This window comes from Aythya ferina, assembly GCF_964211825.1.
Source record: "Aythya ferina genome assembly, chromosome: 22".
NCBI classification, from domain to species: domain Eukaryota; kingdom Metazoa; phylum Chordata; class Aves; order Anseriformes; family Anatidae; genus Aythya; species Aythya ferina.
This window is the reverse complement of record NC_140320.1, coordinates 2,006,083-2,033,284: the sequence shown is the minus strand read 5'-3', so window position 1 is coordinate 2,033,284 and position 27,202 is coordinate 2,006,083. Positions and strand designations below refer to the sequence as shown.

At 46.1% G+C, this 27,202-nt stretch overlaps 2 long non-coding RNA genes across 2 annotated transcripts; one reads left to right on the top strand and one right to left on the bottom strand.

Annotated features, from left to right (window-relative positions):
• Positions 1 to 24,592, bottom strand: LOC311422643. Its single transcript, XR_014685448.1, has 4 exons — positions 24,481 to 24,592; positions 20,613 to 20,718; positions 964 to 1,174; positions 1 to 290 (listed from the first exon to the last, which is right to left on the bottom strand). It is a non-coding gene; the product is annotated as an uncharacterized lncRNA (long non-coding RNA).
• Positions 12,730 to 26,784, top strand: LOC311422641. The gene is made up of 4 exons (XR_014685446.1): positions 12,730 to 13,089; positions 13,557 to 13,631; positions 25,710 to 25,825; positions 26,346 to 26,784. It is a non-coding gene; the product is annotated as an uncharacterized lncRNA (long non-coding RNA).
• Positions 26,785 to 27,202: the final 418 nt, after the last annotated feature.

Here is a 27,202-nt window from a genome sequence, read left to right as displayed (position 1 = left end):
TGCTGAAAGCTTCACGATTTACTGGACAAAAAGGTTGTTCTGGGCCATATTTCTCCAGGATGCACAGCTCAGAATTGTCCTTTTCTTGCTCCCCTTCCCCAGCATCCAGAGGGCCTGTGGTTTCTGCTGGGTCCCAGCATGTTGGTGGAAGGGGTGAACATGAACGGGCTCAAGATCCTCAAAGTCTGGATTAGTCAGTCAGCATCCAAATACATTATTGTCAGCTTCTAGATGTGTGGGATTAGGTGGCAAGCTCTAAAGAAGGCCAAGTTCCAGGCAGTTCTAGCAGACTTCAGTACATGTCGCACAGTTCAAGTAGTAAAAAAAGGGAAAAAAAAAAAAAAAAAAAACTTTTAAATTACGAGGAGATGAGAACCTAACAAAAGGAGTCTCATTTGTTGGTTTCTTTTTTTTTTTTTAAATACCTTTCAATCATTCCACTCACCAAAGAGACCTTAACTTGAAATCCAGCCCTAGAAAATGCATTACTTACTGCTGAATTGATGTCACTGCCAAAGAATTTTCTCTCAGCTTAAGCTGTCTGCTGCAACATGCCAGTGGCACGTTCGAGATGTTTCCGTATTTGTGGAGTAAAATTCCTTGCGTTGGTTTTTTGCTCTTCCCCTTTCCCCCCATTTTTAATTAATTCCTTTCCAGGGGTGGGATGTGCCACTAGAGCTGAACATGCTGAGTAAAACATTTCACTGCAGATTTCAGCACTCAGTGGGAAATGCTCACACATTCCACCTGGGTTTTGCCACACAAAATCAAGGATTCACCTTTATACCCACAGCGGTCATCGCTCCATCACCCCTCTAACCTACCACATGTTGCATGAGCTGGATACAAGCACTGCAATCATGACACAGAGCAACATCTACCAGGGATTTAACTCAAACCCTCTGCAACTCAGGACACTTTTGCTTCTTGAATTTTGAGGTGGGTGTGCTGGTGACAAGTTACCAGTTGCAGAGTCCATCGCTGCAGCTAGTACGAAGCTCATGCCTTGCTTGCATTGCTGTCTGTGGGACTGAGCTCCGCAGAGGTGGCAGCTCCAGGTCACTGCTCAGGCATGCTGGCAAGATGCTGTGCGCTATGATTAATTGTCTGCAGTGTGTTACGGGGCCGTTAGATGTCTCCGCATGCTGCGATAAGAGCCGGGACAGCATCGCACCTGGTAACAAACACAGACAAAGGTGGAACTTGAGCACAGCAGGAGGCTAGCTGCCCACACACCCTGCTCTTTTCTGGCCCAGAAGGATGGAAAGTCATGTAACACATAAAAATTAAGCTTTGTGTGTGAGAGGGGGCAACAAATCTGCAATACAGCAACACATTTAATACTGAATGCACAGTACAGCCAGCTCGCTGGGCAGACTGATTCACTTTAAATGTCTCAGCTCGCAGCCTGCAGCATCCTCAGCTGTGCTTGGGCTTCAGCAGGAACTAAGCACAATCATTATTTCATAAGTCCAACCTCTAATTGGTTTGTCACTGCAGATTTTTTCCCATTCTGGTACCCAAACCACAGTGTAGTCCCCTACTTTTACCTTTCTCCTTCATTTTCTGCCAAAAGATGGGCAAAAAGCTAGCCAGGACTCTGGCTCACTACTAGTTTTCCTTTAGCCTTTGAGACCCATTACCTGTTCTTCCTCTTGACAGAGGTTTCAAATCAGAACTTTTCCACATAGGTTATTTGTTTTTGTGGCTGTAATAGCTTTGCTTTTTCCTCCCCAACCCACCTTTTTATTATTTATTTATTTATTTATTTATTTATTTTTGCTCAAGGAGAGAGGAGAAAACCTTTATACCATTTGAATGCAAACGTATCTCAGTCTCTTGGGGATCAACATTAGCTGGCACTAGTTTATTTAAAAAAAAAAATCAAGGGTGAAATACTGGATCCTCCAGAGAGGTGCATGTGGGGCAAATACAAAATGCTGTGTTTAAAACCAGCCCCAAGCCCTGCTTTGGGACATTTTCCTTGCCAGTGCTGCTGCTTTCTGACTTACCCACCCAGAGATTCATTCTGTTAATGAAGCCAAAAGGCTTAGTGGGGGGCAGTTCCCAGAGCCCCAAGTGATGCTCAGGTCTCTCCATGTCTCCTCCAAGCCATGGTGCCTCAGTTCAGAGAAAACCCTGGAGATATGCTAACCTAGTGACATCCCGGTGTTATTTCTTCTGTGCCCAGCCTGGTGGGAGATGGGGTGCTCACTCATAACTCTGCCTGGTTTTTGTAACACCCATCTTCACCATCACTTGATCGTTACCAGGAATCATCAAATCTGTGTTCACTTGTGTCATTTTCCAAATCTCCCAAGCCCCAAAGCCTTTTTGTTCATGGCCATTAAATAGGCTCAGTGTGGAGGTACACACATAAGTGCCAAGGAAGAAGCTCTGAAGAGCAGATATGCAAAAAAACATAAAGGAAACTACCTCCTTGTGAAATCAGGAGGATTTATGATCACACTGGCATGTAAGTACCAGATCTCTGGTGCTAAATACATATTTTAAGTATCACACTGAATATGAGAAATGTGCTAAACCATTTCTATAGTGTCCTGGCCTCTTTTTATGGGTTCATTGCCTGAAGCCAGATCAATAAAACTGTGCATTAAGGGGCCCTCAACCTACTTTTGGGAAGGCTGTTAGAAACCAAGGGCTTCTCAAACCTTTCTTCCCATCTTTAAGGAGGACAAATGCAGCTAGCCAGCATTTTTGCCAACGCTTTCATTCCCATCTTATTTCACAACCCCTCTGTCTCCCTCCTATCATCCTCCCTCCCTGCACGTACAATTGCTGATGTCTTCCCAACCAGATGCACACCTGCAGGAAAAGTTGGCATCTTCTCTTTCCAAGCTGTCATAGAGTCAAATAGTTTATGAGTCCATTGATGACAGATAAATTAATTGCAGAAAATATGAATGACTTAATATTTTGTGTGCTAATATATATATATTTTTTTTTCTTTCTTTTAAATCCACATCATGGTATAAGATATATCTCAGGCTATTTGGGTTGTGTTCAGATTCCCATGTCTCACCGCCTACTTAAGGTGGCAGAAGATACCCTATGGCTTGTAAGCTTCTGGATTTGATGTTTTAAATATGCAACACAGCTCTTGTGGAAAGGTGCTTGATGGGTAATGTAGCCTGGACTAAAGATGGAAGTAGCAGGGACATTTGGAGGTGTGAAAGCATACCCAAATCCCACCGCACCCAGTGGTACCCAGATTCATCCTACCCTGCTCAGCCTCAAGGTTTAGGCTCTCTTTGTAGGCATCAGAGAGAGAGGCAGTAATTCTGACCACCTCAGTTATTTTAGGCAACAGCAGTTGCACGGTGAGGGGAAAAAAGCTTTTTAATGCCCTGCTAAGGGAGAGGCATAGTCTTATATAAAAAATGTGAGAATCTACAGCTTTTGTCTCACCCCCCTATGACAGTCTTCTGTGATGGATGATATAAATGCATAATTCATATTTGGTCTGTAGTCAAAGCTAAGGAGAGTAATGGGGGTTTGCTTGGGTTTGATTCAGCCCCCATCATCAGGCAAGTGCTTGCAGAGTCAGCAGGAGCCCAAATTACGTGTGTAGCTGTCCTGGATGTGGGTGTTGTAGGCACAGGTTGACTCTGGCCACAAAAGATTGCCCTTATATTTATGCATTGATGACTAACCCATCACTGCTCAGATAGCTATCTATAGTCAATATATTAGATCATCGCGGGCTATTGATCCAACAAGCTTCAATTATCTACTTAGATTTAAAAGAATTTCAATTTGTGGATTGAGGACAATCATCCATCTGCTTTATGCAACAATAAGCAGCAGGATTGATGAGCAGCCTAGAAAACTTGACATCTGAGGGAAAACCGAGTAAGACGGGGTTGTTCATTTGAGAAAAGGGAGCTTGGAGAGAGAGAGAGAGAGAGAGAGAGAGAGAGAAACGTAAAAGCCAAGCAAAATATTAAAGTGAGGCAGTGAAATAGCTTCTCTTCAGTCTCAATAGGATGAGTAAGAAGTGTAGTTGAATTGTAGTGAAGGGGATCAGGCTGACCCTTAGGAAACATCTAAACATAATTAAAAAAGCAGAATACATTCCTTACGGAAATAAGGAATTTGAGCCATTTAAGAATAGGAAAGACAAGTATCAAACATGGATTAGATAGAGTTGTCTCTGCCTTTGCATTGAGGGCACAGGTAGGTTAGAAGGTGATTCAAGGTTGCTCTCTATCTCTGCTTTCTGTCATTGCCAGACTTCCTAGAAAACATTTGGGTACAACACTGTCAATATTGGGGTTGAAGTGGATGTTTATAGTTAGACATGTATTTAGCCAGTCTGCAGATCTTGCAGCACTAGAGTCAATGGCAGATATTCACAGAATCACAGAATTTCTAGGTTGGAAGAGACCTCAAGATCATTGAGTCCAACCTCTGACCTAACGCTAGCAGTCCCCACTAAACCATATCCCTAAGCTCTACATCTAAACATCTTTTGAAGACTTCCAGAGATGGTGACTCCACCACTTCACTGGGCAGCCTGTTCCAATGCCTCACAACCCTTTCAGTGAAGAAGTTCTTTCTAACATCCAACCTACACCTCCCCTGGCACAACTTTAGCCCATTCCCCCTCGTCCTGTCACCAGGCACGTGGGAGAACAGGCCAACCCCCACCTCGCTACAGCCTCCCTTGAGGTACCTTGAGGAGAGCGATAAGGTCGCCCCTGAGCCTCCTCTTCTCCAGGCTGAACAAGCCCAGCTCCCTCAGCCGCTCCTCGTAGGACTTGCTCTCCAGGCCCCTCACCAGCTTTGTCGCCCTTCTCTGCACCCGCTCAAGCACCTCAATGTCCTTCTTGTAGCGAGGGGCCCAAAACTGAACACAGTACTCGAGCATTGTAAGAGCAATCCTCCTCTTTCTTATAATCAGTCCTTAAAGAAAACTCAGCAGGAGTACTTGGATTAAGACTGTGCACAAGACTTTGCCCCCCGCTCTTTAGTTGACTTTAGAAGTTCTGAAACCAAACTATGCAAGTAGCAGACACACAGCGACAGTTTGGTCTGTAAACTTCGTTCCCTGTTGGGGATGAATGAGGTCACCCTTCCATTTGCATCACACCTCCAGGGACATGATGCTTTACGAACAACCCAAAGGTGGGACTGCTGCACAGAATTGCTCCCGTGCACCAGGAGAAGACCACCGAGCCTGCTGTGCTACCACAGTGCAGACCCTGCTGCGCGACCCCACTGCAGACCCTGCTGCCTAAGCTCTTCAGCCACCCTGTTGGTTTTCCCCCATATTCTGCCACCGATTCCAACAGTCCTTGTTAAGCCACTTTGCCTCCCTCCATTTCCAGACTAGAGGCAGATGTTAAAGCACAGCATGACTGGCTCCCAGGCCAGGCAGCATTCAGCAACGCTCTCTGGGCTGAAGGCAATGCCATTGCTCTGCATCTGTAATAGATTTTTGTTCAGTGTAGTAATGCATCACAATGACTGTTAATTGTGTCTGTGTTTTTCCAGGGGAATAATTATTTAGATGAGAAGGAGGAGGTTCTTCCCCACTTGCTATTTAGCCTGTAGGATGTCAACAGAAAACAAGCCCTAAGTGGCAGAGGCCACAGTACAAGCCAAGCAAGCATAGCAAGGTCTGTGCCCTGCTCCCAGGGACGATAATTTGTTCAGGTAGTAACGTATGAACCTTAGGGGTGTTCATTTTGGTTTAAGCTGGGGTGATCTGGAGGGAAAACTGATTTCCTGTCTTTAGAGACATTCCACCTTAATGTAAAATAAATAAAGAAAGAAAAGCTTTGAAATCAGAGGAGAACAAAGCCAATGGAAGAGAATCTGGAGAGCTGTGCTGTAGAAGACACCCTCTCTATAAAAAGTGACTTTTGATAATTGCTGGAAAAGTGCCGGAGAGTATTTTGGGAGAGAGGAAAAAAAAATTAATGTATGACCTAATGTTTCTGGAACCCATCCACCAACCTGGGTGCCCCGTGGCTGTTTAATTTTTTTAATATGCCTTTCCAAAAGGCATTTCACAATCCAGATTGTTTTGTGTGCAATTCAGAGAGAGGCTGTACACCTCCCTTTCAAGGGCCCTCTCTGGTCTCTGCCTGGAATGGCTTTTATTCAGGTGAGAAGCAGATAACACCTCTAAAGCCAGTTCTTCATCAGCAGTAACAACTCGAAGACCTCATTAGAATGGAGCCATGAGGAAGGGTGATAATTAAACTGAAGTGTAATTAGACAGATGCTCTGTAGTATTACTGCTCCTACTATAACTGCTACTGCTACTACTGTAAAACAGCAATAAAAGAAGAAAATTCCAAAGGCAAAGTATGACTAATGAGTAAATGCAGTTATTTATACTATCATATGTCATTTCTGTTACTTTTTAATATATAAATATATCCGGGATGATTCTATGCAGTCTGTGTCTCAGTGAGGTTTCCTAGACCTTTTTTCCCATGGGGAATGATGCTGTGATCTCTCGGCTCCTACCGGGAAATGCTGCCATCTCTGTAGGTTACATAGTGCAGGATCATGATCTGAGTCTCTTGAGGACACAGAGCGAAGTGGGACTAGCAGTAAGATGTAAGTGATAATAGATAAAGTAATTAACCACTGGATCAAGAGTTCATGTAGAATGAGGCTTTTTTTGCGTATTTTCCAGACAAGGCTTCTCTTCAAATGTGGTATTATAAATGAACCCAATGGTAATGGCTTGATATAGGAATTAATATCTATTCTTTTCTGGACTGGATTTAGCAAGAAGCTGGCCTAGGCAATCATTACATTCGCTTCTGACTATAAAATCATTTGTCTGTATTAACCAGTTACTGCACACTGGTTTCAAAGCTATCTACACCAGAGGGGATGGGGGTTGATGTACTTAAAGATTTTTTTTAAACGTCTGTGTACGTTTTCTTTCAGAACTTTGTATACACTTCAGAACTGCGTACGTGTTCTTTTAGGGCATGCATCTCCCTAATACATTCCTGTTAGAGGATGAGGACTGTGCCCAAGCTCATCCCACATGATAGGTGCTACTGCCATCACGTATGGGCTATGCACCAGCCTCAGTCCCTCCCTATTCAGCATTCCAGAGATCTCTCAAGAGGAAACCGTGCTTGCAATACAGTGTCCCCATGGGGCTTGGGGACACCGGGAGCGTCCAGCTGAATTTTACACCCCCATTTATAGGTTGCCCAGAGAAGCTGTGGATGCCCCATTTCTGGAGTTGTTCAAGGCCAGGTTGGATGGGGCCCTGGGCAACCTGACCTAGCTGGAGTTGTTGCTGCCCATGGCAGGGCTCTGGAACTTGATGGCCTTTATCCTTTCCTATCCAAGCCATTCCATGATTCTATGAATTTGTGACAAGCTGGCAAGCTGCTTCAGGGTGCTGGGACCTGATCTCTAGACATCTGTGAGAGCTCAGTCTGGACATGTGTGGAGATAGTTTCAAGCATGAATCTTTACCTTCTAACCTCCCGGCCTCCCCTGTCACACCCTTCCAGCTCAGACTCTAGCTGTGCCATGTGAGCCCACATTTTCCATTTGATTTTACAGCCTGTAGGGCTGTTTGTACAAGATTGGCCGGTAGGGATGTTAGCAGATTACAAATCAAAGGGAAGGAATTTGCTCCAGAAAATGCAATGGCAGTGATGGCTCCCACCGAAGCCTTCATCAGACGTAATTAAACAAAGCTTCATATTAGGAAAGTGCTTGTACTTGCTAGCTCCCCTAGGCTGAACTGGCTCTCATTTCCCATCATTTAACTCTTTCAGGCTCACTCTGTACATGAACAGTGATTGAGAGTCCCCCAGGCAGCAAAGCAAGCTCCTGTCCCCAGCCCGTGCATGTAGCATCTCTCCCTGCTCTCCCATGAGAGATGGGAGCAAGAGCAATGGTTAATGCAAGACCACAGGAGCCTGAAATAGCATCTTTCATGCTGCATTTTAGCTCTATGACACTGATGAAATGACAGCAGCAATGGCCATTTCAGCCAACAACAGTGACTAAGACACGAGAGCCACCAGACCCAAAAGCATATCTCTCCGCAGTCCATGGAAAACAGCCAGGACATCAACTATTTGGTACAAAAGTCACATTTCCCAGCTCACTGGCAGTTATTGTTTCTCTCTCTGCAGTTCCACGTTTTTCCCTGCTAAATGGGGGCAGTAGCTCATTGCTACATCACGCTGGCCTCACGACCTGCGAGGATGCACTCAAGGGGAAGGCAGGAGCTTCAGGCAGAGCTTTGCTCTGCGTTTTGCAGTGCAGGAGTGCTCAGGGAGGATTTATGAATGCCGTGTGCTCTCCTGGTGAACTGCATCTGCCAGCAGCCGAGAAGCTTTGTAGAGAAGAAATAAGCTGGGAGAAAACTGAATGTCTCAAAGCCACCCTTCAGCAAATGCTTGAAGGTTGTTAGAGGAGCAGCTGAGAAGCTTTAAGGGCTTCTCATTTCCCTCATCAGCCTGCAAAGTTTGAGGCCAAAGGGGTGAAAGTCAGAAGATACAGCAGATCAGAAGGATGATAGCATTTACGGAAGAAGAGCAGGGACCAGAGATGCTTTGGGGAACAGACTGAGATTGAGGGCAGCCCTGGAGCATTGAAAGAAATTGGCAGGCAGTGAGAGCAAGTCCTATTTCCCTCCTGTGAAATAACTTTTTCTCTAAACTTTTGTCTTAAATGTGCCTGTTGTTCGTAAAAATTACCTTCTTGCTGCTGTTCCCTGATGGTGGTGGATGTGGCAGTGCCAGAGGTTGCTGTGAGGCAGGCCAGGGCCTAAGAGGCAGGGGATTAAGCAGCAACAGGCTGCACATGTGAAGCAGTTAAGCCCCAGGTGGCAGATGGGGCTTTTGGGGGTGATTAGTGGATGTGACAACCCCGGTATGGACTTAGTAGACCTGGAGAGAGTGTTTTGGTGTGGTGTTTGCAACTGAGCCTCCATCCCTGGCTGTATCCCCACTAAAGAGAAGGCAGGTTGTGGGCCAGGTTGTCTGTGTATGACCAGCAGACAGAGCAGAAGTAAGCATTTAATCCAGTACGGGCTTGCCAGGAACTGTGAGTTAGTCCCCCTTTCCATAATTCAGCTACTTTTTGTCACTTGGGGGTGTAAAAGCATTTGCAACCTAAGAGCCAGCCATTCTGCCTTTCGCCTATGTCCACATGTGGTGTTTCCAAGATGTTAAGTGTTAATACTGTTAACACCAGGTGCTTCCTGGAGCTGGTGGACAAACTGCAGCCCCTTCTCATTTGCCCCTGAGTTTTCAGCACGTCTCAGAGGTGATGTGGCCTCATAGTGACACAGAAATTGGGGAAATCTTCCCTTTTTGGCAGTGCCATTGACTTACTGTGTGGTCTGGGGCAAACCGTGTAACCTCTCTGTGACTCTGTTTACCAGTCTGCACACCAATGAGCACAGCATTTACCTCATCAGGGGTTGAGAGGCTTAATTATTCCCAGACAGATGGATGCTGCATAAGCGCAAAGTGTTGCGATGACTAAATCTTCCTGGAGGTGCCTCTAATATCTCTGATTAGTTTGTTTATCCCCCAGATTCTGTACCATGGGCATGACAAAGATTACAAGGAGCATGTTTAAGCAGGGGCATGAATGCTTTGCCAGATACCTCCAGGTTAGAGGGAAACAGATGATGGAAAACCAATTAATTTTTTACAGTGAGAGAAATAGCTACAGGATTAAGAAACATTAATTATTTATTGAACTGCTGCCTTTGCAAAATAAAGAGTTTATATATATATATATATATATAAAATAATCACTCATTGTACACAACAGGATAATAACTTCGGTAATCTGAGCTCCTGTTTTGACACTGCTCTCTTCTCAGAGGTCAATTAAAATAATAAGAGCAATAATACTTAGGAGCCTCAGGAAGAAAAAAGCTATCATGGCAATGCTAGGGTTTGGGTTATCAAACCTTTAGCCCTTGGTGCATGGAGGCCTGGTTCCGGTCTCCCTGCTATGAATTGCTGCAGTGCTGTGCACCTGAGCAGTGCAAATTGATTTGGCAGCAGAGATGCCCTGAAATGCAGTTCCAGTGGCAGCGACGGGGAAAAACTCAAGGGCCATTGAGCAGCTGGGCAAATAGCTGTCGGTCAGCTGCAATGCAGGCACTGCCTGGGTGCTCCTCTCTAGCCCTGGGCAATTGCAGGATTAAATGTATTTGTTGAAGCCACCTTCCTGCTGGTAATGCATTAAACCTCAGTACCTCAGTGCTGCTGGTGGCTCCCTGGCTGGGAGCACCCTGAGCTGTCTTCCACAGACCGGTGCTGGGAAGCTTGCAGTGAGGTAAATCTGCTCTGATTCATGGCACACACACTGTCTTCAAGGTCTTCTCATTGCTGGACAGAAATTGCATTTTTAGTAGGCTTTGACTGTGGGAAACTTGGATGTGGTTTCAGTATTATGAGATGTACCTCATTTCCCTCGCATGCAGCCATAGACACACACACTTCACCAGTATTCAAAGCAAGGAAACTCAGACAAAACTGTTTCCTGTTTTGCCTGGAAAACAAACCCAACACAATAAATAATTGTGAGCAAGCAGAGAGGCTGGGAATTGAGTGCTGTAACTGAATGGGATGGATTTGCAGAAGCCACCAAGGCTCTGGGTATAGGAGCAGTGGGATCTCCTGCTGCCCTGCATGATGCTTTGCAAATCCTGAGCTAACAGCCCATCTTTTGTGCCTTTGTAGATAAGGTCCAGGGTCACTGGATGAGTCCTAAGTGTCCCCAGGGTGGAAGGTTAGCTCTGCCAGCAAGGGTCCTGGGCTCTTTGGGATCCTGTTGGCTTTGGTGTCCCTGCCTCAAATATTTGGGTGCACTCCTCAAACTGCAAATCAGAGGAACATATAGAGAAGCTGAATAAATTTACTTCAGATCCAAAGAGGAGCTTGGCACAAGCACACATGCTCTGAGACGAGGGGACATCCAAGCGTTGTTGGTGGTAGTGCATTTCCCACGGATGACCTTGTCTGGAGGAGCACAAGTGGCCAGCAGATCTGAGCTGGGGCCATCGTGACAGCAATGGGAACACAACGAGCGCCAACAGCAAGCCCACACAGGCCTCCTGTGAGTGCACCCAAGCACGTTTCAGCTGCAGAGGGGCCCTCACCCATTAAGGCCTCCCAGGGTATGTGGCAAGATTTCTTTTATCCCTGTGGCTTGGTGGCTGAGAAGGCTCTTCACCGCTGGATATATTTCCGTGTGGGACGGGAGGAAATTGTGCTCCAGCGAGAAATCACAGCTATGTCCCTTAACGCTGGGCCCGACCCTACCCCTTGGGTCTAAACAGCTTCTGGGAAGTGAAAGGGGATGTCTTGCAACATGTGCAGCCCGGAAGATTGATTGGCAATGGTATTTCACAGCTGGCTCCATCCGCAGCTGAGCTGGATTCCTAAGTCCCAACACCCTTCAGCTTCGCACCGCGCAGCTCTGGCTTTTACCCCCAGCCCTCGGGCGAGAGTTCATTATTTCTTGCTGCAAGTTCCTCCTTGGATTAGGAGCTTTTTGGAGCACAGCCTGGTCTTGAATGTTTGCTGAGCTGTACTGCGTTGCACACACAGCCTCGAATAGCCAGACTAAGGTTACCTCTTTGGCCCAAACAGTGAGTCAATGGGTGGGACTTCGCATGACCACATTGCATGGGAGAATACTCCACGACCTGCATTCAATGTTAAGAGCAGGCCTGTTTATATATAAATAATCTAGTTACAGAAAACTGTTTTTTCTAATGAAAGAAAGGAAAATAAATCAGCAGTTTTCCTTGCTTGGGCACCCAAAGGGGCCACTTTAGCAAGCTCAGTGCTCAAAAGAGCTCATATCTCTCTGCTGCATCTGGACAAATGTTTTCAACCCCAAATCCCAGCCTCTGCATCTGCTCTCGCTCACCAAACTCACTATCTCCAGCCCTTCCCACACATACCCGACATGGACAGGAGCTTTCCCTGTCTACTGCTGTTTTGCTACTCAAAGGGGTTTTAACCAGTCCTCCCATTGACCCTGATTATTCTTGGCACTTCAGTAGTTTTAGTAGGGTCATTGAATCCAAAAGCGATGCAATCGTACATGCAGTCATGAGGGTAATTATCAATACAGAACAACAATAATTATAAACCAGGAACAACAATTATACACTTTCCCTTTGTGATTTGAAATGGCGAAGAACAACTGGGTTTGCTTGTTCCAGCTGAAGCCCAAAACATCTCCAGCTGCTCATGCTGAGGATGAAAGTTTGGCAACTGGAGCAAAGCTAAACAGGCTACCTCAGGAACAAACTTGGCTCCTACATTTTATTCCCTGTTCTGCCACTCACCTTGGAAATCAGGCCCAAGTTTTGGCATGGTGTCTCTGACCACAGGAGTTTGGGGCTGCTCTCCTCTACAATCAGGAAATGCCCTGAGACTCTTAATGTGGTTCTTCAGAGCTGCACAGAGATGGTTTGATTTGAGCTTGGTTCAAGTTTGTGGCGAAGTTGCCAGGAGGGGGAGAAGATAAAACAGGAGGAATTTCCTATGGCTCTTCTCCATGAGTCTTCCTATCTCTATCTTCATTTCCCTAGCAATTAAGCAGCAACAGAGGTTTTTGTCTGAGGTTTTTAATCCTTGTAAGCCTTGGCCACTGCCATGAGCAAGGCTGTGCTGTGCTGTGCTGAGCACACAAGACCCAGAACCACATGCCCACCTGGGTCTGACTCCTCCCCTTCCTGGTGCCTGCTGTCACTCATTCCTTGTATCTCCTCTTTGCAGATCAGAGCACAAGGTCTTCCGGCAAGGGATGACACAACCAATGTATTTAAAATGCAATCACTAAGAGGCATGGAGCCCACCTGCCTCTAAACCAACTGAGCACACCAACCTCCAAACATCTCCTGCTCACGGGGTGTAGGCAAAGTCCACCCTGTGCAGTTTGCCAAAAAAAAACAACGAGAAGTTTTATATCATCATAACCGGGGTTATCCCAATAGCCACACGGGGCAGTCAAAAGCTCCCACCGGATTTTGCAGGGGGAAAGAGAAAGGAGAGAGACCAAGAGGAGGCTCTGCCTCACAAGAACAAGCAGGTAAATGTCAAACTATTTCTTCTCCCTACTAAGGAGGATTAATTTCCCAGGTTTCCCCTGCAGGGAGAAGCAAGTCAGTCGCAGCAGCCCTGGTCTTGATACAGTGGCACAATCCTGAGGCTTCTAAGGAAAAAGCAAGAGACAAAAGTTTGATTCATAAAAGCTTGGGGAGGGGGAAGGCGGGAGGAGATGATAATAATAATAAAAATGCCTGGGGGTGATTTCATAACATTAATAGGTAATGTAGTCAATTATGTAGGCTTATTTTATTTCAGCAAAGTGCAGGTGGTGAGCTACATCTCATCGCAGGTGCTTTTCCAATTAGCTGTACGTATTCTAGGTGAATAAATGGCCAAGAGCCAAACCTCCATGCCACTAGCAACAGACTAATCCAAACTAATCCGGAGGACTCATCTTGCTTCATGTTAAAGCAACTAGAGTCTATTTTCTTTATTATCTCTTGAAAGATCTCTTCTCGTCTTGGAAAAACAAGGAGGACTATTTCACATCGGAGGCCATAAATACACTTCACTCGGCATTCGGTAAGGGCTGGAAGACTATCGCTGCTTGAATTCAATTGCTTATTACCATTATGTAATAGCAGATGAATATCCTGTTCTGCATTTGCTAAATGTTTTCTTTTAATAATCAACTCATATCCACATAATGGGTGAGCTTATGCAATAGGATGCCTTATGAGCTCTTCAGGGAGACATCTGTTTTTCAGCTTCGTTAATTACCAGCATCGGATCATTAAAATGTATTTATTTACTTTTGTTATTACAACTGGGCGAGCCCTATCGCTTAGGAAAGTGGCAGGCTGATAAGCCTGCCGAGTGTAGGCATGGAGTAGGCAGGAATTATGAGAGATAGCCCCACACACACATACCTGCATCTGCTGGGCACTTTAGTTTTAACATGAGGCCTGGCTCCTCCTAATGTGCCTGTTGTAGGTACGGGGCAGGTGGGAGGCAGAAATTGGGGACTGCCATCCCCTGGCCTACGGTGAGCCTGGTGACTCCATCCTTCTCTTTGACTTCAAACCCAGTAAGCGCAGACCTCATTTCCAGAAAAACCTCATTTGGACTCTGTGGGATACATTGCCAGTCTTGTGACCACTGGTCAGGAGGTTTTGGGGTGGACACCAGGTGCCCTTGTGACAGCAGAGCAATGCCGAGGGCTCTGCAGAAACCTGGAAGTAGACCCAAGAGAGAGGCCAGCAGTACTCAGTTTTGCCCTGAAGTAGGGAACTTTACAAGTTATCCACATTTCTGGATATTCTTCACCAAGCCTGCGGTGCTTCTAAGCTATATCTCTGGGGAAAGGATGTTTTTCTTCCTAGATTTCCAAAGACTTACCCTATGAAGAAAACTTCTGCAGAGACTCTCATGGGTCCTTAGCACCCTAATTCCTGTTCATTTCACTGACGACACATGCTGTTTGCTGAAACTCCTTGAATCTTCCCTTTATTGGGGCTCACCCAAGCACCTACTCTGGGTCACTGGCACATCCAGAGCTGCACCCAGCTTGCCTTAGACGCTCCTGGAAGTCCCATCACCTCATGGGGTGCCTTGGTAAAACAACCAGCCTCTTCAGGCTTTCGAAATGATGACCCCAGGAGCTCGCTGGGGTTCGGGGAAGAGGAGCCTGCCAGGATGAGAGCTGCCTGACATCATCCGGATCCGGTCCAGGACCATCAGACACCTGCTGAGCCTCCCAGTGTAATTCCACGGCAGCTGCTGCCCTAGCCCACAAGTGCACAAGCGGGAACATGAGCTGTTTGGATCACTTGCTTCAAACATTGTTCTCTGGAGTGTTTGAAAAAGGCCTAATGAAATGTGACTCAGAAATAACTGACAAGTGCCAGCCTCACCTTCTTATTGTTTCATCAAAATGGGAAAGACAGTGAGGAGAAGAGTCAACCTTCTCCATGAGATCTGCTGTCCCAACTTGCCCGCAACTTGCAGGCTGACTGAAATGTTGACACAGAGTTGACATCTCCACTTGATTTATGGAGAGCTTGAACGGCGGGGAAAAAATTAAACATTATAAATCAATGAGTAACATCCATAACCCTGAAGTGCTTGTTGTAAACAATACAAAACACCGGCCTAATTTTTATGTGTGTAATTTACGACGAGCAATTCCTTCCAAATGAGAAAATTTAAAAGGAAAAAACCATCACTTGTTAGAATATCATTAATTCAATCAGATGAGAACTAAGCCAGCCATTGTTCTTAATGGTGGAAAGTTTCATGGGAGCTAATTACTTATGTGTGGTGCCTTTTAGCGTGTTTTCGCTCAGACGAGCAGAGGAGATCTGTTAGTGCTAGAGGAGAACCACGGCCAGGGGTGAGAGTGGCTGGGGGGCACGGCTGGACCTTCTGCGCTCAAGTCCTGGGACAGCCCCATCATGGCCCAGCTTCATCCCAGCATTGCCCAGCTCACTCTTCTCACCAGGAACTTATGCAGAGATTCTGGTCTATAGCAGAGGAGTTTGGCCAGGCTTCCTGCCTCCTGGTCAGAGGACAGCAAAGTTCTCTGAATACCACCAGGGAGGTCAGGTATCTCCTGGGAAAGCCTGGTTGCTCTGGGTAAGCAAAGAGAACTAAACGTGTTCCCAAAGCCAGGAGCGATGCCCACACTGATAGGGTATTTCACAGCTGGAGATGCCATCCACCATGCAGTCTGCCAAGCCCTGCTCCTATCTACTGAAATGCCTGTTAAAATCTCATGGCAAGGAGATGGTATAAAGTCAAACCAGAAATCCTGCTCTTATTTTTGTTTGGCTCGTTGCTTGCTGTCAGCCAAAACTTCTCCTCCTAGCATTCCTCACCTCCCTCAGTAAAAGCGGGTAGGTGAGAGCTACAAGCAGCAGCAGGGCAATGCCACACAAAACCAATTGCCCAAGCTCTGCAAGCACAGCGTAAGAAATGTCCCCTTCCTCATAAACCACAGCTGTGGTTTTAAGTAATCTGTTTTAATTTGCTCTGAAGCAAATTAGTATCAATTGCAGTGCAGAGCACAGTGTTTCAGACAGAACATTTCTTCCTCTTCACTAGCCCCAAAAAAACAAGCTTGTTTCTGCCATGGACAGTTTAGAGAGACCTGGTTTGCAGAAATGTGGAGTAGAAGCAAGAGTCAAACCCTGACTGAAATCACAGCCTGGAGCTGTGCTCACAAGAGCCCTCTTTGTGTTTATCCCCAGCCCAGCAGCGGATGCGTTTTCACAGCAGATCTCGTGGCTCTGGGCGCAGGGGAACGCTGTTTGCCTTTCGGTGATTAACAGATTCCAGAGTGCTTGGGGATGGAAAGTTCTTCATAAATAAATAAATGGATCTAACAGAGATGTAATGAGACTGTAATTAATTACTGCTCACAGAACACCATGAGAGGCATGAAGAAATGTGCTAGCAAAATGCAAAGTATTACTGCAGAAAATATATTATTGTTGGCACACTGGGGAACATTAGCGAAGCTCTTTGCTCACTATCTGCTTACCCTCTGTGCTGTTTCTCAATCCTTACTCCTCCTGAAGGGAAGCGGGGTGCTTTACCCAATGATTTGGTTGCCAGCAAGGGCTCCTGGCTCTTTCTCTGTGGGCGGTGATGGCTGAGCCCTGCTGGGGCACTGGACAGGGTGGGTGCTGCTGCTGCAGGCAACATGCAAACGGCACTGGGAGTGCGATGCTCGCCCTGGCTGGAGACCTGCAGCCCTTCTATCCCCCAATTCCTGATTAATGCTTGCAAGCTGCAAACATTTAAAGTCTTTTATATAGATCTCTATAGTTTTGACAGCCCCAGAACCAGGCTTGATGTCCAACAATTCTCAAATACAGGGTGGAAAAGTTCTTGGGGGCTATCCAAGCTGTTCCCATACATTTGCATTTTAAAGTCAAAGGGTTAAGAGTCAAGATTCAGCTAATAATAACTGAATACTTGGGCAGGGAAAAAAATATGTTCTCTGGACAGGGTAAATCAGCCTGGCTGACTGCACTGAGCACCTACTCCTTTATGCCGCCAGAGAATCTGTCCTTCTGCAATTAATAGAAGCATATATATTGCAAAGCTAAGATTAAAGATTTCCTATGAACAACTACGATTAAATATTTCTTTCACCAGGAATACTCGGAGAGTGGATGAAAGCACCCTTAGCAATTACACCGTCAAGTCATAGGCTATCGCTTTACACACATACATAAATACACACGTATGCATCAACACTGAAGGAGGGGGCAACTGTAACCTTCAGAGAGTATGAGACATGAAATAAATCTGTTTCCAATTTATCTTGAAGGGAAGGAACTGAGACAGCAAGTTGCATATAGACACTTCACAGATTGAGCAATGACATTTGTTTTTCTGGTAAGCTCTTAAATGCTTTGAAAGAGGTGAAACACGATCCATCTACAACATAAGCTCATAGTCATTGACTCCAAAGCCATCCTCTCAATTACACTTACAAACAGCATTTTCCTGTACAGAATTAAGAGGAATCCCCATAATCCCTTGCCCTTTGTAGTGCAGCAATGATATGCTGGCTGCCAGCACAGCGGGTCTCACGCGGGCAGGGGTAGGCACTGCTCTGACAAGGAGACCTCAAGGAAACAGCCCCAGACAGCACCAGAAATGCTGTACTGCATGTGGGCAAAAGAGGAAGAACACTGCAAGAGGTGCCACCATCCTTAGAGCCCGCCTGCATCCCCTTGCTGGGTATCGGGGTCCAGAAGCACTCACCAGATCACTCTGTTGATCCATCCCTGCTCTGCAAAGCAAGCCAGTATTTGGGAGGGATAACTAGGAAGGCAAGGAAGGATAAACCTAGATGAAATGAAAGGTGGTGGGAAGCCTTTATCAAGTTGGAAAGCACCAAGTTCATCTTCCCAGCTCAGGTATGGTTTCCAGAGGTGCACAGGCTTAAAGGGAGGGAGCAGATGAACTCAGTGAAGATGGCTAGAGGATCAAGGAACAAACACTATGGGAAGAAATGGAAGAAACTCACTTCCACTCATTTCTAGATTCAGACCTTGAAGTCCTGAGGGATGGCTGTAAAGGAGACTGCTGCCATCCTGGCTGTCACAGTGAAGACTGAAGAGGGAGCCTCAAAACCTGAGAGCTGTGGCAGCTTCACAGCTTCCACAACTCAAGTCATGACCAAGGCTGCATAGTCCTGGTGGAGGACACACACCTTGCACCTCTGCATCCAGCCAGTCTGCTGGGACAGCAAGGCCACCCCCAGGTCATTGTCTGAAACAGGGATGTGAGTGGCCACATCTGTCTTGTACCCATGAACACTTTTTGCCTCGATTTCTCCTCACAAGGCAGCTTCCCATACGGGTCTCGTGTCTCACCTACCAAACATGACTGTTTTTGGCAGGGCAGCTCAGGAGTGAGACTGGAAGACAGCTTGATTGCCAATATCTAATCATAATTGGGGATCCAGAAAACTACTTATCTTAAGAATTGCTTAATAATGCACTTAGTGTGTGAAGCATTATCATTGCATATAATTAAATACAGAGAGTTACATGGGGAGAGATAAGGATCCTGCGCAAATGAACGAGGAGGAAGGTAATTGAGATTTAAGCTGCTGCTCTGCCAGCTTCTCACCTAGCTCGCTGCGAGTTGTCTCAACACGCGTGCCTGGAGAGAGAAGGGCTCGGGAAATGGGGAAGGAGAGGGGGAGCCAAAGCCAGCTCATCCCTTGCTGCTGCTCCATTTGTCCCTGTGCCTCTGTTTCCACAAATGGTGCCCACAAAATCCACAGGAAGCCCTGGAGTGCAACTGGGCAATCAGCACAAAGGAACAATTAAGCCCTGGGGTGTAAATGCTTAGCTCTGTGGAAGAACAATTAAGCTCTGTGAGCTATTTTATCCAGCCCTATAGCGGAGTAAGCCCTGCAGTGCAGACCAGATGTGACACAGGCGCAGGGGATGGGTAGTGCCTGACCTGGGGGACGTGGGGCTGCCACCTCCAGCAGCCCCAAGTTGTTGCCTGAGCTCCAGAACAGCAGGCTGCGTTAAAATACTGAAAGCATCCTGCTGGCTTGTATGGGAGATTATTGCCAGCCTGCTGCTGAGCATTTCAGGGGCTGGGAGCTGTTAGGGGGTGACATGCAGCACCCCATCTCCTCCCTGCTCCAGCTGCCTTTGAGCACATTGCAGGGGTTGGCTTTGCTAAGGCAAGGGGAAAGCCACTGAGGCTGTGTTCATTTTATTTTGCTGCTCTGCTGTCAGGGGATTTGGAGCAAACAAGAAAAAAGAAAGGGAAAAGAGCAGGGAAATGGAGGAGAATACAAATGAGAGGAGAGGTCCCACCGTCACATTGCAGCCACAAAATTACCTGCATTGCTTGGCAGTGCTGCTGCCAGTGCTCATGCTAAAATTGCTCAGCTCACTGCAGGAAGAGGTTTTCCTCATGCCCCACTTCCTGAAGTGACAGAGCATCAGCAGTACTCCTATTTGTTATGTTTATTGGGGAACCCAGAGCTCTGGTTCTGCCAAGCACTGAAAAACCCAAACCCAAACAAACAATCCTCCCTTCAGAGAGCTGAACACACATGCAGAACACACAGCCTTCACATGTGCAAGAAGGAGAGAGGCTGGGAGCAGAGAGATGAAAGGAAAATGGCAGCTAATGCACACAATTATTTTCCAGCTTTTTGTGGCAATTAGAAGAAAAGTTAGAAAATGTATCTGGAACAGCATGTGGATCAGCAGGAATGCAAGAAAGAACCCAAGACTTATTTCTCCCAAACCTTATATTCTGTGCACCTACTGAGTCCTAGTCGACCCATCCTAATTATGGCATCCAACTCCAGCATCACAAATTAAGGTCAGCAATGAAGCTGAGAAAAAAAGCTCCATTCAAATGTAAGATGCTCTTGGCCAGCCTTGCCTGAGCCATCTCGAAAGCCAGAGGACTGTTTCACCTTTTCCTCACCCAGGGATACTAAAGGAATAAGCAAATAAAAACAAAATCAAGGGAAAAGGAAAACAGTTCATGTCCTCTTGGCAAGACGAGCAGTAAGCAAGCACCAGGCAATGTACCAACCAACACATCAAGAAACAAAACAAAGGCATCACGGATCAGGGAAAAAATAGTTATCTGTTTTTTTTTTTTTTTTTTTCCTGGAGCCCTTTTCCCTTCCAGCCAACTCATATTTATCCCATGGCATTTTGACAGTCATCTAGAAACCACACAAAGCACATTTGTTCCCATTTGCCCCTGAGGCAGGAGGACCGGTGGAGCAGCTCTGAAGGAGCGTGAAAACAAACGTCCCAACGCCACCATTAAACAGGCAGAAGAGGAAATGCAGTGATACCCTTGCTCATCCAGCCCACTCCGAGCCCAGTGTCTAAACAAACTCTGCTGAGGTTAGACTGCAATAGACCTGCTGACAAAATAGCCCTTTTGATAAAAAATGATTTACTCATCCCCTCCCAGCATAGCCGCTTCCACCTGTGCCGCCGCTTACACACAGCCCGGCTCTGTGATTTCCAAAGACGACCATAAATTACCCACTTTGCCAGGCGATGCTCGCTGGTTCCCATGCCTTGTCATCTGCTGTGTGTTTTATCGCCAAGCCCAGCAGCAGGGATCTGTGGAGGGGGGACGAGTGGCCAAATCCCTGCAAGGACGGGAGGAAAGAGGAGAGCTTCAGAGTTAGAAGAGCCCAGAACCTTGTTGGCTCAGTCTGTGCCTTGGGAATGGGACTAACGGGGCAGTTTCTCTGTGTGTCCTCACTTTGGGAAGGCAAGGAGTTTGTCTCTGCTCCCGGGAATGGGTTAGACACATCTCTGTCTTCAGGCAAGGTGCTGAAATTCAGCTCCACAGCACCTCCATGCCACTCACCCCCATTTCGGTGCCATGAAACATCCCCCACTCCTGACCCAACCTGACCTACACCACATTTAAAGCCCACTCCCAAACCACCAACTAAAATTTGGCTGTGAACATCATAGAGACAGGATTTCACTTGCACAAGTGTTTTTTGTTTTTTGTTTTTTGTTTTTTTAAACAATGGTCTTGGAGCACTGCAAAGTTGCCAGGATCTGCAAGAAATCTTGAGTGATGATGTTGGCTCCTTCCAACCATGCATTTAGGACGCGATAAATTGGGTCTGAACTTAAACTTCCTCCCACTGGGAGCTATGCGAGCCAAAAGCACTTTTAGGACAAATTCAAAATGGATACGGGTCATAATGGATAAAGGACTGGAGCAGTGTGTTTTAGGTAAGCCTTAATCCTTCATAAATTACGGATAATTTGCACGTAAGTGGGTTATAAAGAATATTTTGGTATGTTTAATAACTAAGTATCTGAGAGAAAAGAAGGAACAAGACCACTGATTAGATATAAATTTAAGTAGAAGACCAGCTTAGCAGCCCCTAGAAATGCTGAAATACTTTATTTTGGGAAACACTGTGCTAATGGAATTGAAATGCTCTGTGGGATGAGGGCAGTTTGTAAAGCACGGGAGAGTATGGAGGTAACAGAAGAAAGCAAAGAACTGGTTTAGAGTTTAAGTTTTTTTTCCATTCCTTTCCTATGAAATGTGAGCATTTTGAAGTGATCTGCGTTGACCGTTTCTCAAAATTTGGTGTTTCATTAGGTTAAAAAAATATGGTTAATGGTTTTATCAGCAAAACATTCACTTACCAGCAATGATTTTTGCTTTAAAAATGATTTTTTTTGTTGTTGAAAAACAAAAAGGTCTGTTAACATAGATGCACAAGCAATACTTTTTTTGAAGAGGACACTTCTTTTCTTCAATAAAATGCTCAAATTACTTCTAAAATGCAACAAATTTCAATTACCCTGGAGGTTTCACCTCCCTGTATCACATGTGAAGTCCAGAGCAGAGCCCTGCTCCTGGACAGCTGTGGGCCATTCCCCACATTGTAAGCAAAGGTTTTCCACTCACTGATCCATCCCCAAATCTCTCTGCACAGAGTGGGATTTGCTGTGAGCTGGGCAGAACCCTGCCAAGGGCGTGCAGGACTTGGGACGTGTCACTCGGCGAGGGAGCTCTGGGCTCTTGCCCTTGACACACGGGCACCAGTCCTGCCCCACAATGCTTGGGGAGCCTGCCTGACCCCCAGCCCTCGAGCATCACCACCACCAGGCACAAAACAGCTTGGCTGCCTCCTCTTCCTGCAACAGAAATGGTGCTCAGAGCCATCAGCATCTTCCCTTCTGAGACCTTCAGGAAAGTAAACAGGTTTAGTAAAAAGAGATTTGCAAAATCACCAGAACTCCTCTGTGAACACTGTGTCATGCTCCATAGCATTGTTTTAAGATCTGACCCTTTCTCTACATCTTGTAAAACACTTCCCTAACACACAGCTCCTTCCAGGGCTGCAAACCAACCAACACGGGCACCGGAGCCAAAAGGACGGGCAGAATCAGGCCCCTAAGCCTAATCCTCCATGACCTGCTGCTACATTTTAACAGGTGATGAATCTGGGGGGAGATAATTCTGCTTGCTGGTTAATTAATCCAGCATTACACGAGCAATGAGAGTATAATGACCACTCATAATCCCCCTGCAATAACATTGCATGCCGCCGCTCGCAGCGGGCCACCTGTTGGGGTGCCACCGGGGTATCCAGATCACAGCGGCTACTGGTCATTAGTGCCATATCCACGGCTGAGATTTTATTAGCCATCATTTGATACGTTATCTGCCTTGTACAACTAGATCTAAGCCTGAAATATTGTTTTACAGCATTAATTAAAAGCATTGACACTGAATGCTTGGTTCACATTCTCCAATGTGATTTACGGGTAGCATTTAATTACCTGACAATTGTGATTTACCGCATCTACCTGGTAGGTACCACGCGTATTTAAATCAATTAATGTTTGGTGGCTTTAGTATGCCTTTCTGGGGAAGGAGTGAGAGTTTATCGTGAACAATTAAACTCCAGACAAGGAAGAAGTTGTCAGATATTTCAGGCATCTAAACTGCAAACAAGATAATGTGACCTGGGCAGAGTCACACAACAGCTGTTTGCAGACCATTGCTTTATTAAGAGTCCTAGTGAATTTTTGTAGAAGATTTAACTAATTAGCTGAGTAGGCCCTCTACAGAATAGACACCAAGTTATGTTTGGCTTTAATCACACAATAGTCCTGCTGGCCCGTTCAGTTGCTGAAAGTTAGGCACATGCTTAGTGTTTTGCTGAATTAGGGTCAATATAAACACACATCTCTTGTAAGCACCTAGGAAGCTGCACAAATATTAAATGAACGTAGTTAGTGGCTCAGAGAGCTTTGTGGCTGAAAAAAAATGCAGCAAAAATAATGAGGAGAAGGAAGGAGAGAAAACAGCTGAAGCCTTGGCTCAGGAGGGCACTGTGACAAGCAACACTGCTTGTTACCCCAAGTCCTGCTGATTTTTGTGGGATAATGTGTGCTGGGCCTAAGGGGCAGCTCACCCTTGCCCACATCCCTGTGCAATAAGATTTCCTGCTCCAGGAGGGAGGAGGACTACTGCAATGAGCCCTCAGGGCTGGAGGATTTTACCATGCGTGCCCTTAATGCTTTTGCCCTATCACCACAACACGCTCCTTGCCCCTCGCCTTTCCCTGTCCCACCACAAGCTCTGTGCTCTCCCAGTTGCTCTCTCCCCACCTCTGCTCCTCCACTTCAGTCCTATTCTTCCGCCACTAAGCTCACTCCCACCCCAAACACCAGCCCCTCTTTCCTGTCCACCCTCCACCATCTCCTACCCCATCTGCCATTAGCTCCACCTCTCCCCTGATACCCTACACCAGGTGAACTTTCTAGCAGTTCCTCCCCTATTTACCCCCAGCTTTTGCCTGCTTGAAGGCTCATGCTCCTCTCCCCCACCCCAACCGCCCAATTATTTACCCCATTAGTATAAGCACACCATAATTTATACCACTTGCCTCTCTCAGCTCCCACCCATCCCCAGTTGTTTCTCATCACAAAACTCACTGAACGTGTGCTTGGCATTTGCTGCCCCAGCTCCTTTTTTTTTTTGCCTTCCTCTGCCCAGTTTGTCTTCTGCCATCTGACCTTCCTTCTACTTACACAGAGTATTCCAATCCCATCAAACCCGTGCTTCCCAAAATAAAGAGGGCCAGTGTTCGGGTGGAAAATTTCTTTAAAAAATAAATGCCTTGTGCTCTTGAGATGAATGCGCATTGCCGAATCACTTCCCAGCTACTCTGTTTATGTAACCTTGAAGCTATTTTGTACAATCCTTTAGTTTTGACAGCTTAAGATTGGTTATGAGCTAATATTTTAAAATCAAAATAACTCAGAGGTACAAGAGATTGTTAAAGATCTGCCAGACAATCTGCACAGAGTCACACCAACAAGCACAATATTTTTTTTTGAAGGAAAGGCTTTTCCTGGGTTACCTTGTCTTCAAGTCAGAAGATGTTTGCGTAAAGTAAACTCACTCCCTTTCCAATTTGATGGCCTTTAGGAAGTTGAAAATATACACATGGATACATGCTTATTGTCTTTCTACCTGGCATTTCTCTGTGAATAAAGGGCTTCCAGCCAAGATCAACGAGATAAAATCTTTCAGGAACTTTTACAATGTCACATACTTGTGCAAATTGCCCGTGTGTTTATAGCAACAGGCACCACAACAGACCTCTACGCTTTCAATTAGGCCAGGCAAGCCAGGCGGATCAAGCAACCTTCTCCATGTGTTTACGCGTGTGCATTTGCATGTGATTGCCCCACCAAAGCACAGAGGTGCTGGGGAGGAGCGAGGGAATCACAGTTCCCCACTGCCCTGGTGGACACGTGATGGACTGGGCTGTGCTGGGTGGTGAAAACAAAGCAAATCCGATGGTTTTGGGTCCTTCCCCAGTTTGTAGCAAGACCTTGAGTTGCTTCACCAATTACTGCCTTGTTTTACCCATCTGTACCAAAGAGATTAAATAGCACTTAATCACCTCGCTTAATGTGCTGTGAACTGTCAAAGACCTGGAAATCCTGGGGCGTACGATCCAGCGTGAGAAGGAAGTGTTATTACACATGGCCTTGTGTAGCCATCTTGGTGAGAAGTTGCCTAACGCGAGATATGTGGAAATGAGCTTCCAAGCTGTGTTAAGGTAAATGGCAAACTGAGACTCTTATTTTGGAACACAAATGTTCCTACCAAAGTAATTATTCCAGAACAACTATTTTGATAAGTATCCAAAAGCAGACAACTTCTGTGTACTGGAAGAAGTGAGTATATTCTTCTGTTTCATGATTTTTAGGGATTATTTCTAGGCATGTTGCTGGCAAGTGCTAAACTTAGAGCTTTGCTATTATCCAGACAGCGCCTAAAATGATGGGCTTCCATCTACCTTGGCCAGATAGAAACATAAATAATATCAGTTAGGATAAGATGGAATTGATTCATTTAAGTTCTCATTCACAGAAAAATGAGCTAGAAAAACAAGGCCAAAATATCTATAACTATAAAAATCTTTGAAAAGTGGGTTTGTTGTTCTTTTTTTTTTTTTTTTTTTTTTTCTTTCCAAATAGACTGTTTTCTTCAAGGAATAATTTGCATGCTTTAATGTTTCCATTTCTCACTGGAGAATATTTTTCAGGAAGCTGAGTAGAGGCCTATTTCTTTCCACAGGACAAGTCCTTTCTGCTTTTCACCTTTTGGCAAGAAAGGGGATGCCTGTGCAACCTTCCCCAGCTAGGGTGACTGCTGCAGATGCAGAGGCCAGTGCTGCCGATGGGTGAGGACAGGTATGTGAATCCTGGGCAGAGCTTGCTTTGCTCTGAGTGCCTGCAGGCAGCGCAGGGTGATGCAGAGCCTCGAGGCTGCACTTCAAAATGGGATGGGAAAGCGTCTGGACTGCTGCACAGGGCAGACTGGGAAACACGAGCGTGATTTATTGCGCCAAATCACACAAATAAAAATAAGTAAGTGACTCAAGCATGTGCTTGCCTTAGCAGGGGTCAGTGCAGCGAGACACATCCCTCTTCCCACCTGGTGGAAAACTGCCCCAGGGAATCCTCCCAGGATCCAGTTACTGATCTGGGGAACATCACTTAAGCCAATGTATTTCATTTCTAGTCCCTTGGGATTCCAGATGAACAATCAAAGGGGTGAAAAGGGAAGCTCCACCCAAGTTTGTATTTCACAGGATGAGAAGTGCATTATCAAGTGACAGTGAAATAAGCCCAAGGCGCAGCAAGTGCCGATGGAGTGCCTACGTACCCGTACATTTTGATTAATTATCACAGTATGGTTTTATCTCTCCAGCAGTCATTGAATTAACCGTGTGCACCAGGTGGAGGAGATGCTCCTGGCCAAGAAGGTGATGAAGAGACCCCGCTCCCAGCCTGCAAGCCCCTCTTGCTGGGAGACCCTTAGCAGAAAGCCCACTGAGATAAACATTGAAGGTCTGTGTTAAACGAGTGTCAAATGACAGGGACAGGCTGTGCACACATGCTTCAGCCAGATCTGCCATGGAAAGGAGAAGAAATGATTCACTCCATCACCTTTCGAAGTGACACTGTCTCATGTGGGAGGATGAGAGAAAGTACCAACTGCCCACTCTCCAAACCCCACTCTCCTTACTCAGATGAAATTTTTATGTTGCCACCCACACACGTTCAAAAACCCGTGACTCATCTCCACAGATAATGAGATCAGCCTTAAAGTTACGAGATTTTGAATACAATAAAGGTTGCCTCCTAAACTCTTCTCTTGAAGAAGGCCTTTTTTTCAAGCTTTTCCCAGCTACCCCAAAAGGTGGGGATGATTTAGTTCCATTTCTACCTCTCCCAGAACTGGGACGCTCAGGGGACCTCAGTTTTGGGGCAAACGCCACCTGACCTCAACCTGCAGCACACAATCACAGGAGCTGGCAAGGCCCTCATGTTGGTGGAGCACTGCCTGAGCAACAACCAAGAGGTCTGGTCCGTGATCAGCTCCATCTCAAGATGTTTCACTTGTTTCTGGGTCTCTTCCAGTTCAAGGCAGGGACTGGACCTGGTGGTGGAAGACGGAGAGAGCACCTAACACCTGAATATGCCTTGTGTCCTCCACAGCTCCCATTGCAGGGCAGGATCAGGCTATGAATCATGGACCTTGCTGGATTTCAGACAAGAAAATCT